The 13,268-nt window shown below is 36.2% G+C and overlaps 1 protein-coding gene across 1 annotated transcript in view; it reads left to right on the top strand.

Annotated features, from left to right (window-relative positions):
* Positions 1 to 13,268, top strand: part of Pdzrn4 (PDZ domain containing ring finger 4) — a 359,845-nt gene that overhangs the window by 203,082 nt on the left and 143,495 nt on the right. The window lies entirely within an intron of this gene.

Here is a 13,268-nt window from a genome sequence, read left to right as displayed (position 1 = left end):
TTCTAAAATTTTATTGAATCTGTGAAATATCACACCTCTGATCTTTTGCATATAATATGGTATTCTTAACAGACTGCCATGAAAATTTTACTCAACTTCTAATATTAATTACATATTCCTGAATCTCTCCCAGAGCAGAAATTTCCAGTTTACCTTGCCACTGTATTCCCACCCCACAGTGGGTAAATTGTTATATATTTAACTTCCTTAGCTGTTGAGATTTTTGAACAAGCTTGTAATTGTAACCCTTCCAAATCATTCAGAAAGTGATATGGCTCTTGGGAGCTTGGGTAGGAAAAGATGGTTTATATGAGGGACAATTACTTCAGGTAATCAATTCTATCAATAACACCAAGAGGCAGAAGCTATTAACTCTATCTCACAAATGGAGAAACAAAGACTTAGAAAGTTAAACATGGTTTTGTTGCTCAAATTGTGGAGTCAGAATCTAAGAACATGATTCTTATTCTGAAGCCCATATTGTTCCATTATTTTGACTATAGGGAAGTTCTTCATGTCCTGAAAATTTATATCCTCTGAGCCACACTAAAAGATGTCCATTCTGTATCTGTTTTCCTTCAGGCCTTACCCTCCTTATGTAAAAATAGTTATTTATCACTTGATCAGGAATCAGCTCAATCTATTTATGCTGTAGTTGTGTGCTATAGAGTTGCTGTCTTAACCAAGTTAAGACGCAGAGTTCCTCTGAGAGTCTGTATTTCTGAAGTGGGCAAGGTACTTGTGCAGAAGAATTGTTGGTTCTATGTGATCATGCAATGCATATATTTAGACTGCATATATAAAACTATAATTCCATTGCATTTATTCTCTGCCCCCAACAAAAAATAGTGCTTACTATATAGGTAAACAGATGACCTGATTAAAGTCTGGATGGATTATAGCAAGATTGACATTTCTGAACATTCATTCAATGATGCTAGGTAAAGTTGCTGTATCTCTCTGCACAAAATTGCTCAAGAAGCCTCTAGAAGTCACCATGACATGTTATTGAGTCATGATGACTTGAGTTTTTTCATTTAAATACCTACACTCAGAAGTGCTGTCTCTGATTCTTAGTTATGCTAACCCATCAGAGTAACAAGCAATCCTTAACGCCTTCTTGGTTTATTGAAGTAAAGCTACATTTCTCCTTCATCAAGAATTAGTTAGGTCTAGAATCTCCTGTGGATGACTTTCTTATAAGTGGGAATCAGAGATTTAGACTTTTCCTACCATGTGGTTCCATTGCATTGGTGCCTTTAGCTAACTGTCATATGAAAGGTGGAAAGAGAGCTGAAAGCAGATTTCAGAAGCCAGGCCTGACAATGCTCTTAATTAGCACTTCTGCCTGATTCTGTAGACTAGAACTTGTCATATCTTCCCACCAAGGTACAAAGAGACGGGCAAATATAGGCTTCTGGGTCTGAAAAAAAAAAAAGAAAATAGATTAGTTAACATATCACATAGGCCCTGTCACAATTAGGAAGACTTATGTGGATCAAAACTATATTCAGAACAAATGATTTAAAAGTATTTTCAGTAATAAATTTTTAACCAGTTAATATAAAAATAAAAGAATCTATTTAAAATAAAACCTTATACCCGTGGTTATATTGCTTTATTTTTATATTTAAAAATTAAGTTACTCAAAATTCAAACCAAATGCCTAAAGTGAAGTCAACTTTCACACATGAGTGAGGAGACAAGCTGGACAGAAGTTAAACTAAGAGCTGATCGTTACAGGTTATGGGAAGGAGAAAGGATGGTCAAGGGTTAGGGGGGAAGCTCAGTCTACCTACACACAGTGGCAGGGAAAATTCAAATTTATTGGCCCAGTAGAGAATCTGCTGGCCCAAGAATAACTGGACATTTTTTAAACAAGTAATTTTCTGTTATATTTTAGATGTTGTTCTTCTGTTACAGAATGAGCCTTTAGTCATGCCTGTGTTTTTTGGCAAATATGTCTGAGAAAAATCCACCAGGTCTAGAAACTATTGTCTCCTATCTTGTGAAATAAAGTCAGAAAAAAAATATGACTATATTTACACTTGGGTCAGAGGATTCACTTTTCATTTGACTTGAACAAACAACTCAAAAGCATTCATCAGATGTTAAGCAAATACTCTAGAGTTGATCTAATTCAGTCAATAGCAATTGTGGATTTTTAATGAGTCTTCTTTTACCTACTAAAACCTATCAAAATATAGTAGATTCTATATTTATCAGAAGATTTTCCATAATGCACTACAAATTATCAAGCAAAACTGTAAACTTATTCACTTGTTTAAAATATACAATTTTTGTTATTTACAGTATCACTAGACACCTAATTCAATCTGTCTGGGGCTACGTTGTTTGTGATTGAAAGCCATTTCACATGGTGCAATAAGTAGTGATGATAAAGGACTTATGGTACTCCAAGTCCTAAAGCCTGTGGTATTAGAGCAGTGGTCATGCAAGTTCTGCCTAGGAAAATGTAGCTCCAATTTGGAATGCTTAAAATTGTTGCTTTTTTATCTATCTATGTGTAGGCCTCCTTCCTAATTAATATGAAGTAGACCCAGGTGTCTTGTGACTAAGTCCAATGGGAAAGGGTCAAACTTACTCAAGATGCATCACTCTTCCTGGAAAACAGTCACTTAATTCTCTTTGCCGATCACCAGCCCCTGGAAGTTGGGCCAATCACTATTCCACTAGTGGATGGTAGGTTCATAATGCTGATCCAGAAGCCAAATTTCAGACTAGCTGCAGATATAGTAAGAATCTGACCACCTGCACACCTATAGGTAGGATGTGTCTGATGAACTGCACATGCAGATAGTGATTCTCACTCAAAGCCAGCCCTTCACAACTGCTTCATTCTTGGCCCACAGGGCTAAATACACAATGCTAAATGAAGTGAATCCTGATTCTTAGCCTCTGAGAGAAGAAGGGAGTCATACTAGAAAAGGCGGGGTCTTTAAATCAAGTCACTTCAAATTTAAATCTCCACTTCACCATTTAACGAATTCTGTGACTTTGATCAAATTACATAACATTCTGACCACGAGTTTTCTTTTATGTGAAAATGACGACATATATCTCATAGAATTTTTGTGAGACAGAATTTTTTTTAGATATAGTAGGTATTTCATAAATGTTAGTTCCCTTTTCAAATTAGTAAAAATCATGTAAGTAACCCTATCAGAAATTGTCATGATGTGAGGCAGTCAAGAGACCGAGTCTGGTTTAACAGCTGATGTGGAGATTTGGAGGAGGGAGAGGAAAGAAGGCAACACATCTGAATCTTCTGTGGGATGCTTAAAAATACACATCATGGGACCACTTTCCAAATGGGCTATTCTCAGAAATATGGGGTAGATCTTATGTACTTGTAACTTGAAAACCCTTCCTGATTGATTCTGATGCATACCCCTAGAGAAGTACCACAGCTTTGGAAGCAGAATATGGTGAAGTGAACAGGAGTTACTATGTGAATACTTATAGAACAAAGAGGATTCATGCCTTGGCCCAGTTTCTACCTCCCATGATCATAGAGGTCCTTTCTTCTCCTTTTTGACTGACATTCACCATTACACCAATCATTACTTATCCTAGGGGAATCTGACCCCTCCAAGAGAAAAGTTTCAAAGCATCTTTCTAGACATTTGCCAAAATGTAGACAAAGCAATAATATGGCTGCCCGCTCATTTGAATAATTTCACAATAATAGAATATAGACACTTCTGTATGTTGTAAAATGTGAGCTAATATTTATTAAGCAACTACATGGAATAGGCCCCAGGGAAAGCACGTATTCACAAACTCCTTTGGGGTAGCTGTTATCAATATCCTTTATTCACAGTGAGGAAACTGAGGCACCTAAGTGTACCTAAGTATGTAACTTGTTCAAGTTCATATAAAAAGCTTTTTAGAGTGAATTGCAAGTACACTTTAGATGACTTCAAAATCTAAAAAGTCTGCAGTGGCACATGCTTGTAATCCCAGCAGCTCAGGAGGCTGAGGCAGGAGGATCGTAAGTTCAAAGCCAGCCTCAGCAAAAGCAAGGTGCTAAGCAACTCAGTGAGACCCTGTATCTAAATAAAATACAAAATAGGGCTGGAGATGTGGCTCAGTGGTCGAGTGTCCCTGAGTTTAATCCCTGGTACCAAAAATAAAAAATAAAAATAAATAAAAAGCACCTAAGCGCTCCTTCTGATGACAATAGTATCCTGAACTAGAATTTGTATGTAATTAGACATTCTATATTATTAGTTTCACAATGAATGAAGCAGTATTAGCATTCTGATTTCTAGTGTCAATGTTTTAAAGAGCCACGTGAGGGCCATTTTTATAACATAAAAAGGTAATAAAGGATGTGGTAGGTCTGAAGCTCCCAGGACCAAACAAATAAGTGATTTCCTAGGATCTCCCAGGTAGAGAAAACTTCAGACCCTGAATGCCTTAATAAAATAGCTTCTCACTTAAAAAATAAAATAGTTTATCTCTTTTCTTGCTATCTCCTTACCTGTCTTACTTTCTTCATTTAGTTACTAGTGATACACACAAACACACACACACACACACACACACACACACACACACAGGCAGCTAGAGAATGAAGCAGAGACAAACATTCCAGGTTCTGAAATGTCCAAGAACACAGATCCCCACATAGCATTCCATATTAATTCCTTGCATAGTCCCTATAATTGTCTTAAAATTTTATATAATAAAGATCTGTGTAGGTATTTAATGATTTCTCTACGTACAAAGTTTGTTCCATGCAATCTGGGATCTTTCTTTCTATGTTGTGAATATCATGATAATGACCAAGTGAGCAGAATTTAAGAATGATAGAGGAATGATTATGTTTCATAGTACCCAAGAAAAAGTAATAACTGTTAAAAGAAAAAAGGAGAAAGAGACAGAGAGTTTGGGACCAGGGAACTGAGGAGTAAGAAGGGCTTACAGATGTATGTTTGTAGGCAGAGAAGCAGAACCCAGCTGAGTAAAGATGGTGGGCTGAATCTAAGAGAGTGACCAGGGAGAAATGGAAGGAAAAAAAGAGAAACGGAGCCATTCACACTGACAGTGTTTTGTCATTAGATGTAGGCTTCAGGAAGAGCCAAGACAGACACTCAACCTCAGACTTGAGCACCTAGGGATACTCAGGCCATTCATTGATATGAAGCACATGCAGAGCGGCAGTTATAGGGAAGAGGATTATAATTTAAGTTTTGATAAGTTGAAGTTAATGTGCTATGGTGGACAGCCCCAGTGGAAATATCAGTAGTTAATGAATAGGGAATCTGAAGCTTAAGAAATTAAGTGTGGCAATTTAGACTTGGGAGTCATCAGCAAATCTCTACCTTCACTTTTCTCAAAACCTCCAAAGGTTATTGTTCTTGATTAACTGTTGATTATTCCTCAATACAGAGGTATGCTATGACTGTCCTATTGTCAATGTATATATTCCCTACCATAAAAAATACTAAGAAAGAAAAATATTCTACAGTTTGGGGTACATCTTCAGTGCAGCAGTACCCCATCACCACTGGAGTGGAGTAATGTTATGAAATTGCTTAGGTTTTATTCAATCTATTTTATGCAGTCATGCTTGAGGACGCAACATGGAACCTGGAAGTTAATTTTAGACTCCACGTCTAGTCCTCAGGGAAATTCTTACATCTCAGTGTGCTGCAAGCATCACCAGAATTTTGTCCCCTAACCATCTAGGAATGTGCCATAATAATAACTACTCCTCAGAAGCAGGAAGTTTAGGATGCCTGTTCAATAGTTGATCCAGACTGCTTGCATTTGAGTTCTCCTCCCCCATTTACTATTCATGTGACCTATTAATCGCCCATGTCAGGAGGAATTATTTATAGTACATACCTCATAGTGTTTATATGAGAATTAAGTGAAAATAACACATAGTGCTTGAACTATAGTGTACAAAAAGAGCTAAACAACCATTAGCTCTTGTTTTCAAAAAGGGCCAGGAATTATCACCATGCTTTGCTCATAGTACTATTCAATAAATTCTGGTTGAGTGAATTTACAGAGCATTTACCCCTTTTGCAGAACTGAACACGATGATGGTAGCATTCTGGGTAAATTCCATATAGTACCTATAGTGTTGCTGAATAGTGTGAAATAATCAAAATATTATTTAACCTCCAATGAAGTGAAAAACCAGTATTATACTGGGATAGGTTAGTAGATATTAATATTCCTAAAATAAATGTTTTGGGGTTCCCTATTTCATAAATGTATAAGCCTAGCTTCATATGATATAACTGGTTTCTAGTATACTCAGGTATGCACTGCTTACACATTGCACATTTTAAAAATAGAGTATCAAAACTATTGCTAAGAGTGGTATTACATCACAGTCCTTATACAGAGAAGTGCGTGTGCATGTGTGTGTGTGTGTTTGTGTGTGTGACATTTATCAAACAGGTACTTCCTGGGCTACCATTTCTGTTATACAAAAAACTAGTAAACAAACAGCCTTTAAAATGATTGAATAACCAGCCTAAATGTACAGTAGCAAACAAGGTGGATAGAGGAATGACCATAATAGTCAAAGAAGTGAATTTCAAATTATATAGAGTTATGACAGAAAAAATAGAAATAGATATTTTGAAAATCTAAGATGGAAGCCATTCTTATCCATGACTTGACTCTGTCCTGTGATTACTAGTAGCCATTATGTGTTAGGCAGATACTCTGTGCCAGGTATACTTAACATGTATCATAACAATGGCTTTGTGTCTTGCAATAACTATATGATAGATTCTGTTACCATCACAGTTTTAGATATGGAAAAACAAGAAACAGAGTGAAGAAAATTATAGTAACAACTTGCCTCACATTATATAGATAGAAACTGAGGAAACCAAGACTTGACCCCAGATACTCTGACTCTAGCTCTCATGCCTAACCTGCACACCAGTGTGGGCAAAATCCTTCTCAGTTCATGAATCTCTTCACACATTTGTTACCTTGTTTCAATCTGTGAAATCAGCCTGCAAGGTCAGTATTATATCAGAGTATATAAGTTGCACAGAGCCACACAGGTGAAGGTGACAGGGCTCAGATAAGAACCCCAGTCCTCTCTCTTGACATCCTACAACTTTTCTTTCCATTTCTAGCCTAGTACCTGGCAGCTCTCAGGAGTTTGTAAGTCAGTAGGGCCATCTTGGTTCAGCAGGCAATGACTATAGTACAGATTGAAGATGGCCAACTAGTGAGTACAGTGTGCAAAGGATCAGCACATTGATCTGTGGAGTTATAACTGGGGAAATGAAGGACACGTGGGAACTGTCAGCAGAGCTCCTTTCTAAATTCGTGACATAAGTTGATGTCGCACAGTGTTGTGGAAAACACTAGATTAGTGTCAAAAGGCAAAATCCCTAGACTCCCTTGGAGTGGGAATGGCAATACCTTATAAATTCTTCATTAACAAATGAGGGGTGATATCTGACATATTTACCTCTGAGTTATTGTGGAAATGAAACAAGATGATTTATAATTCCAAAAACCTTGCACTCATATATCATCAGATTTATGATAAGCACTGAGTAAATACTTCTGGAATAAATAAGCGAATAAGTGGCTGTGATATGGATCAGAGTGTAACTTTTAAGTGTGCAGGTAGTATATTCATATCAATACACAAATAATACAGCATATGTTCTTATATCTCATTCATTTGTATCCCTACCACAGACATTTTTCCAGACTCTAAAATTTATGTTTATAGAATTGAATCAAATTGAACATATTTTATGCTTATAATTCTTCAGTCTTTTAACTTTAACATTCTAGAAATATCCCTAAAGGGGAAAAATACCTGACAATTAGCTATGGGAGCACAAATAGAAATTTATGTCACTTTGCCAGTTTCAGATAAACCATTATCTCCCAGTTACATTCATTTATTTAATATGTGTTTATTGAAGTCTTGAAATATGAATGGTACCATGCTAGAAGTTTTAGGAACTCAAAGATTAATTATACATTTCTGCTTCCCTCATCTGTCTTATAATCCAATAAGAGGGGTGAAGCATGATATATAGAGAGGGGATACATGCTTTGAAATGGGAATGGATAAAATGCACTGAGAATTTAAAAGTTATAGAGATCACTACAAGAGAATGAGGTCAGGGAGACAAGAGAACATTTAAACTGGACCACAAAGTGTCCAGAGACTGATTTGTAGCATTTCCAAAAAAATAAGCAGAATGAGGTACTATCTGGGTTAAAGATAGGATGGAGTGGACCTGTACACCTCAGGATGACTTTGCTGGAGCCTTTTCCAGTGCCCTGGAATCAAGGAATTCCAGGATCTGAAACTGAGTGCTAAAGCCAGCAAAGTCCCAGGTGCAACAGCAAGAATTGATCATCCTAATGTGCATTGAGGACTGTGAGATCTTAGCTAACTCAGAGTATTCAGCTGTAAATACAAAAACATTTTGGTACTTAAATAGATAAAGTTTACATTTTTAACTACAAACCACTTCCCCTATTTTAGGTTCCATCTATTTTAAGTTATTCTCCACCACCCCCACCATCCCCTTGCCTTTAATTTCAGCACTTACAAGTTCTAACCTCTACTTCCTCAGTCACCAGGAAAATACATATCAATGGCGCTCTGGCTTCCTCTGCCAGAGAAGTAGGTCAGCAGTTAGCTATTGAATTCAACCACAGCATTTGTAATTGGAGAACTGAGTTCCGATCTTTTTACTGAGGTTAACCTTGAGCAAGTCACAGTCTTTCTCTAAGCACCAGCTTCTTTGTCTCTGTGTTTGAATATAAGATACGTAAACTTTAGAAGATGTTAGGCAGCTGTGTGTCTATTAATATTCAAAGGTGCACAAATATCCCCTAAGATGAATGTGGGATTGGACCCAGAATGGAAATATGTAGCCACACATTGAAGTAGTTGGAAAGCATGCCCGTGAGGAGAGTGGAGTTACCTACTGAACTTCTACAACCACACAGGAAAAGAACATCAGAGTGATTGCAGAAAACAATAGAGAAAATGGGCAGCTACAATTTCAGGCAGATGTCACAGACTCAGGACTTCGCCAGTTCAGGACAGTCCTATCTGGGCTTTCTATCCCTCCTTCAGTAGAGACTTCAGTAGAACATAGGTACATATTCCCTTCTTATCTGCAGGGGATATGTTCCAAGACCCCTAGCAGATGGCTAAAACTGTTGTTACTGTATACATACTTAAAGTTTAATAAATAAAGTTTAAAATAAACTTTATAAAGTTTAATTTATAAATTAAGCATAGTAATAATTAACAATAACATACAAAAATACAATTATAGTAATTTACTATTATAAGAGTTATGTGAATGTGATCTCTCTCTCTCCCTCCCTCTCTCTCTCTCTCTCTCTCTCTCTCTCTTTGTACTTATTGCATTTTCACCTTTTCTTCTTGAAGCACTTCATGGCTTCTCTTTGGCATATTCAAATAGCGGGCATCACCATGCTTGTGCTTTGTGGCCATTATTAAATAAGGGTTGCTTGAACACAGGCACTGTGATACCACAACAGTTAATCTGATAACAAGACAGTTACTAAGTGACCAACAGGCATGTGGATACATTGCACAGAAGGATGATTCACTTCCCATGTCGGGTAAAGTAGGACTATGTGGATTTCATCATATTATTCAGAAGGGTGTGCAATTTTAAACCTCTGAGTTGTTTATTTTGGGAATTTTTCATTTAGTATTTTCAGATTGCAATTGACCCAAGTAACTGAAATGAAGAAAATGAAACCACAGGAAGCAAATGGTGAACATGGGGGGACTCCTGCAACTGTATTGACTAGCAGGGATGAGACAGGCATAGTCTCTTTTCTAAATTAGTATTCAATAAGTCTTCTTAAACATAGCAAAAATATAGAAAACACCTAAAACAAAGGTCAGATTAATGAGTATGTGACCACTTAGTTAAACCAGTACCCAGGTCTGAAGTTAAAACTATTTTAGCCCCACTAAAACTTTCAGTATAACTAATCACAGGCCCTCTCTCCCACTAAAGACCTGCCAGGCCAGTGTCCTCTTGACTTTTTTGGCAATCATTTTCTTATTTTCAAATTTATCATTCAAATTATGGTTATACGGAACAGAGTTTAGTAATGCATGGAGCTTTGTTTTCCATGCCATTGAAGTCTCTTTTAATCCACAGGCCTCCTCTCTTTCCCTCCCCTCCTCTCTCTGAAACTGGAATATGTATATGTCTATGCAGTGTTGCCCACAGTCTGAATTTGGCTGATTGCATCCTTATGGTGTAGTTTAATATGCTCCTCTGTCCCTTATCTTCATTGTAATTTGTTCCTGGTAGAAAGACTATTTCAAGAATGGTGTCATTTTATTCTATCAGGTGGCACATAGCATTCACTCTTCTTTTGTGTGAGATTCTGTCATAGTATCAGCTTTCAATTCACAGTGCCCAGATCTCTTAATTGATTAAGGATCTCTGGCTTAGGCACAGCCTATCATTATTTCTTTCTTTATTATCCCGAATGGGTCTATAAAGAGAAATTCCTTCTTACCTATTCTTTAGCTATTCAGGGACACAATTTATATAAGAAAAGCCAGAAATTTGTTGGATGTCTTCCTTTCATCACTTGGTTAGGCTCTTCATCTAGATCTTGGCAGACACATGTCCTATTTTGAATGCTAATGTATGGGTGTGGAGTAAACTCACAAATATTAAATGCAAATAAAAAACTGCATCTTGAAATACATATAATATATATTCTTACATATTTGTATGTTTTTTCCCCTAGGGAATTTGGAAAGATAGTCCTTCATTCTCTACTTATTTTTTATTCCATATTATCATCCAGGAGAGATCATATCTAATCCATTTGTATTTTTAAAATGTTGTTCATATTAATGCTTTTATCCCTTTCTGTTTCAAAGGTTATGTTCAAATACAATATTTAGCTTTTTAGTCATTGGGAAACCCTCATATTCTCAGGACATTTAGAGAACCCTGGCCTGGCAGGTCTCCTTTGTTCAAGTCACTCTTTGATTCTTTGGGATGAGCCCATTAGTAGCAGAAGATGGAATTTTTCCAGGGTAGATGGGCCAAGGGCAGCTTTTGATAAATGATTGGAGAAACTGCTCTTGCTTCCTGAGCTAGAAACAAAAGAACAGAGGGACCAATGATGAATAAAGAAAATAGCCAAGAGGAATTGCTGAGAGAATCATCGCAAGTGTAATCGCTTCCTTCACTGGAATGTCCATTCTTCACTTTTTGATCACTAAGAAAATGGTTTTTAAAGCTATATTGTTTAATTTTTCTTAAAACCCAGGTATAACATTTTATGATCAGAAAGTTGCCATAAGTGGCAGCTTTGACCATTGTTTCCTATAACTTTTTGATCACTAAAAAATGATGAAGTTATAGCAGTACACGAGGCAAATACTTCCTTTGATAGGTAGGTGAGCCATCCTTGCCTTATTGTATTCTAAGTCCTTGATCTGGCTTTTAAAATGCTGAATCTACCTACTTGATAATCAGATATCTATTCAGAATTTAGCAATATAGAACCCTTCAAAAAAAAAAAAAAAAGACTCAATGTTTTCTTGGAAGATGTGAAATCTACCAAAATAACACTTCATGGGAAGTGACAGAAGGACTCTGAAAATTAAGACTTTCATAAGCATCAAAAACATATGTTTTACAACTACTGCACATAGAGATTTTGCTTCTCTTTGTGGCCACTGGTGATTTTCATGATTTCCCTTCATATACCTCCTTGAATGCATTTTTCTCATAAGAGAGTCACACCTTAATGAATGTCTCCTACAAGTGGTTTCTAATTTGGAGAACTTTGTTCACAACACATTGTTCCCAATTATGGTGCCACTTTCATGTAGGTCCCTCAGCTTGGCTTCCAGCCAAGTTGTTAGGTGAAATTAGGCCCAGAAAATCGGATTATTACATCTCAAGGGAAACAACCCATGAGCAGCAGATGATTGCTCATCTCCTCGCTACTTACTGGTGTTGAGGTGTTGATAGTTGCAAAGCCAATTTGTTAACAATTAGTGCTCATTAGAATCATTTCCTGTTATCGATTCTAAACATTTGACAAAGCACTTTTAGGAAATTGGACCCCAAAACATAGCAATACGTAAGTGTTGAGCAATTAAAAATCTTCAAGATCCAGTGTAATTCCTAACCAGAGTCATCAGTTTCCAAGTAATTATTTTTGCTTTCAAACCCACCTGCTATCCTGTCCAGTTTAAAGATGTGCTGGAACAAGGACATACTTCTTAATTAGCAGAGGTTGTAGATAAAGCAGTGTGGAAACAAAAGGAATTTTCTTTTATTATCTGCTTTGGCTATTTGTAGTATTTCTTTAAGGGACAAAAACTGCCAGCTTGCAATACAATTTAAGTACTTCTGAGAGTGTGAAATTAAATGTATTACTTCTATTATCTAAACATCTAAGCTTAGTTTATAAGTCTTTCACCTTTTCACATTATGAATGCTAAATATAGAATCTTAAATGGCATCACTGCATTACATTCGAATTTAAATATTGCCATTGTCAGCTTTCTGAAATATTATATATGACTTTAATAAAATTAGCATAAATACCATATGCATTTGAAATTTTTCTCAGAAAAAGCATTATATTTATCTATTTTTTAAATATAGATCTACATGCATTGCAGTGCTACAAATTTATATTCAACAGAAATGCCCTTATTATCTAATTAAAATATTTATTATCTGTATAGTATCATCTACTCATACCTGCTTAAATGTTCTTTATTTAGACTATGTTTTCTCTCCTTCTTAGTAAGTAACAGTGTTTGTATGAACTAATTATTTATTTTTGTAGGATCAGAATTAGAAATGAATGAAACCCCCACCTCTTTTTCCTTTCTCATATTACCCCCCAATTTTTTTTTGGCTTCTAGGTTTATTTTGCAAATTTCAGTAATTGCACCTATTCATTTCTCTCTAGATTTTATAATGCTGAAAATATTTTTCTCATTGTTGAAACCATGGAGATGTGAACTAAGTCCATTTCTATTTCTGAATTTCTTACAAAACTGTTATCAATGGAGAAATTAAGTGTGTGCTCTTTTTTGAAATGCCCTGTGCTCAACCCCTCTATCCTTAATAAACAGAGATGGTATTGACACAAGTGAATTTTGTTTAACCACACTACATTTGCTTCTTAATTAGTGAATATTCATCTGTCATCAGCAGCAGCTATGACACCCCTCCCTGCTAACA

This window comes from Urocitellus parryii, chromosome 5 (assembly GCF_045843805.1).
Source record: "Urocitellus parryii isolate mUroPar1 chromosome 5, mUroPar1.hap1, whole genome shotgun sequence".
NCBI lineage: Eukaryota > Metazoa > Chordata > Mammalia > Rodentia > Sciuridae > Urocitellus > Urocitellus parryii.
The sequence above is the reverse complement of the archived record's forward strand: the minus strand, read 5'-3'. Positions and strand labels throughout refer to the sequence as shown.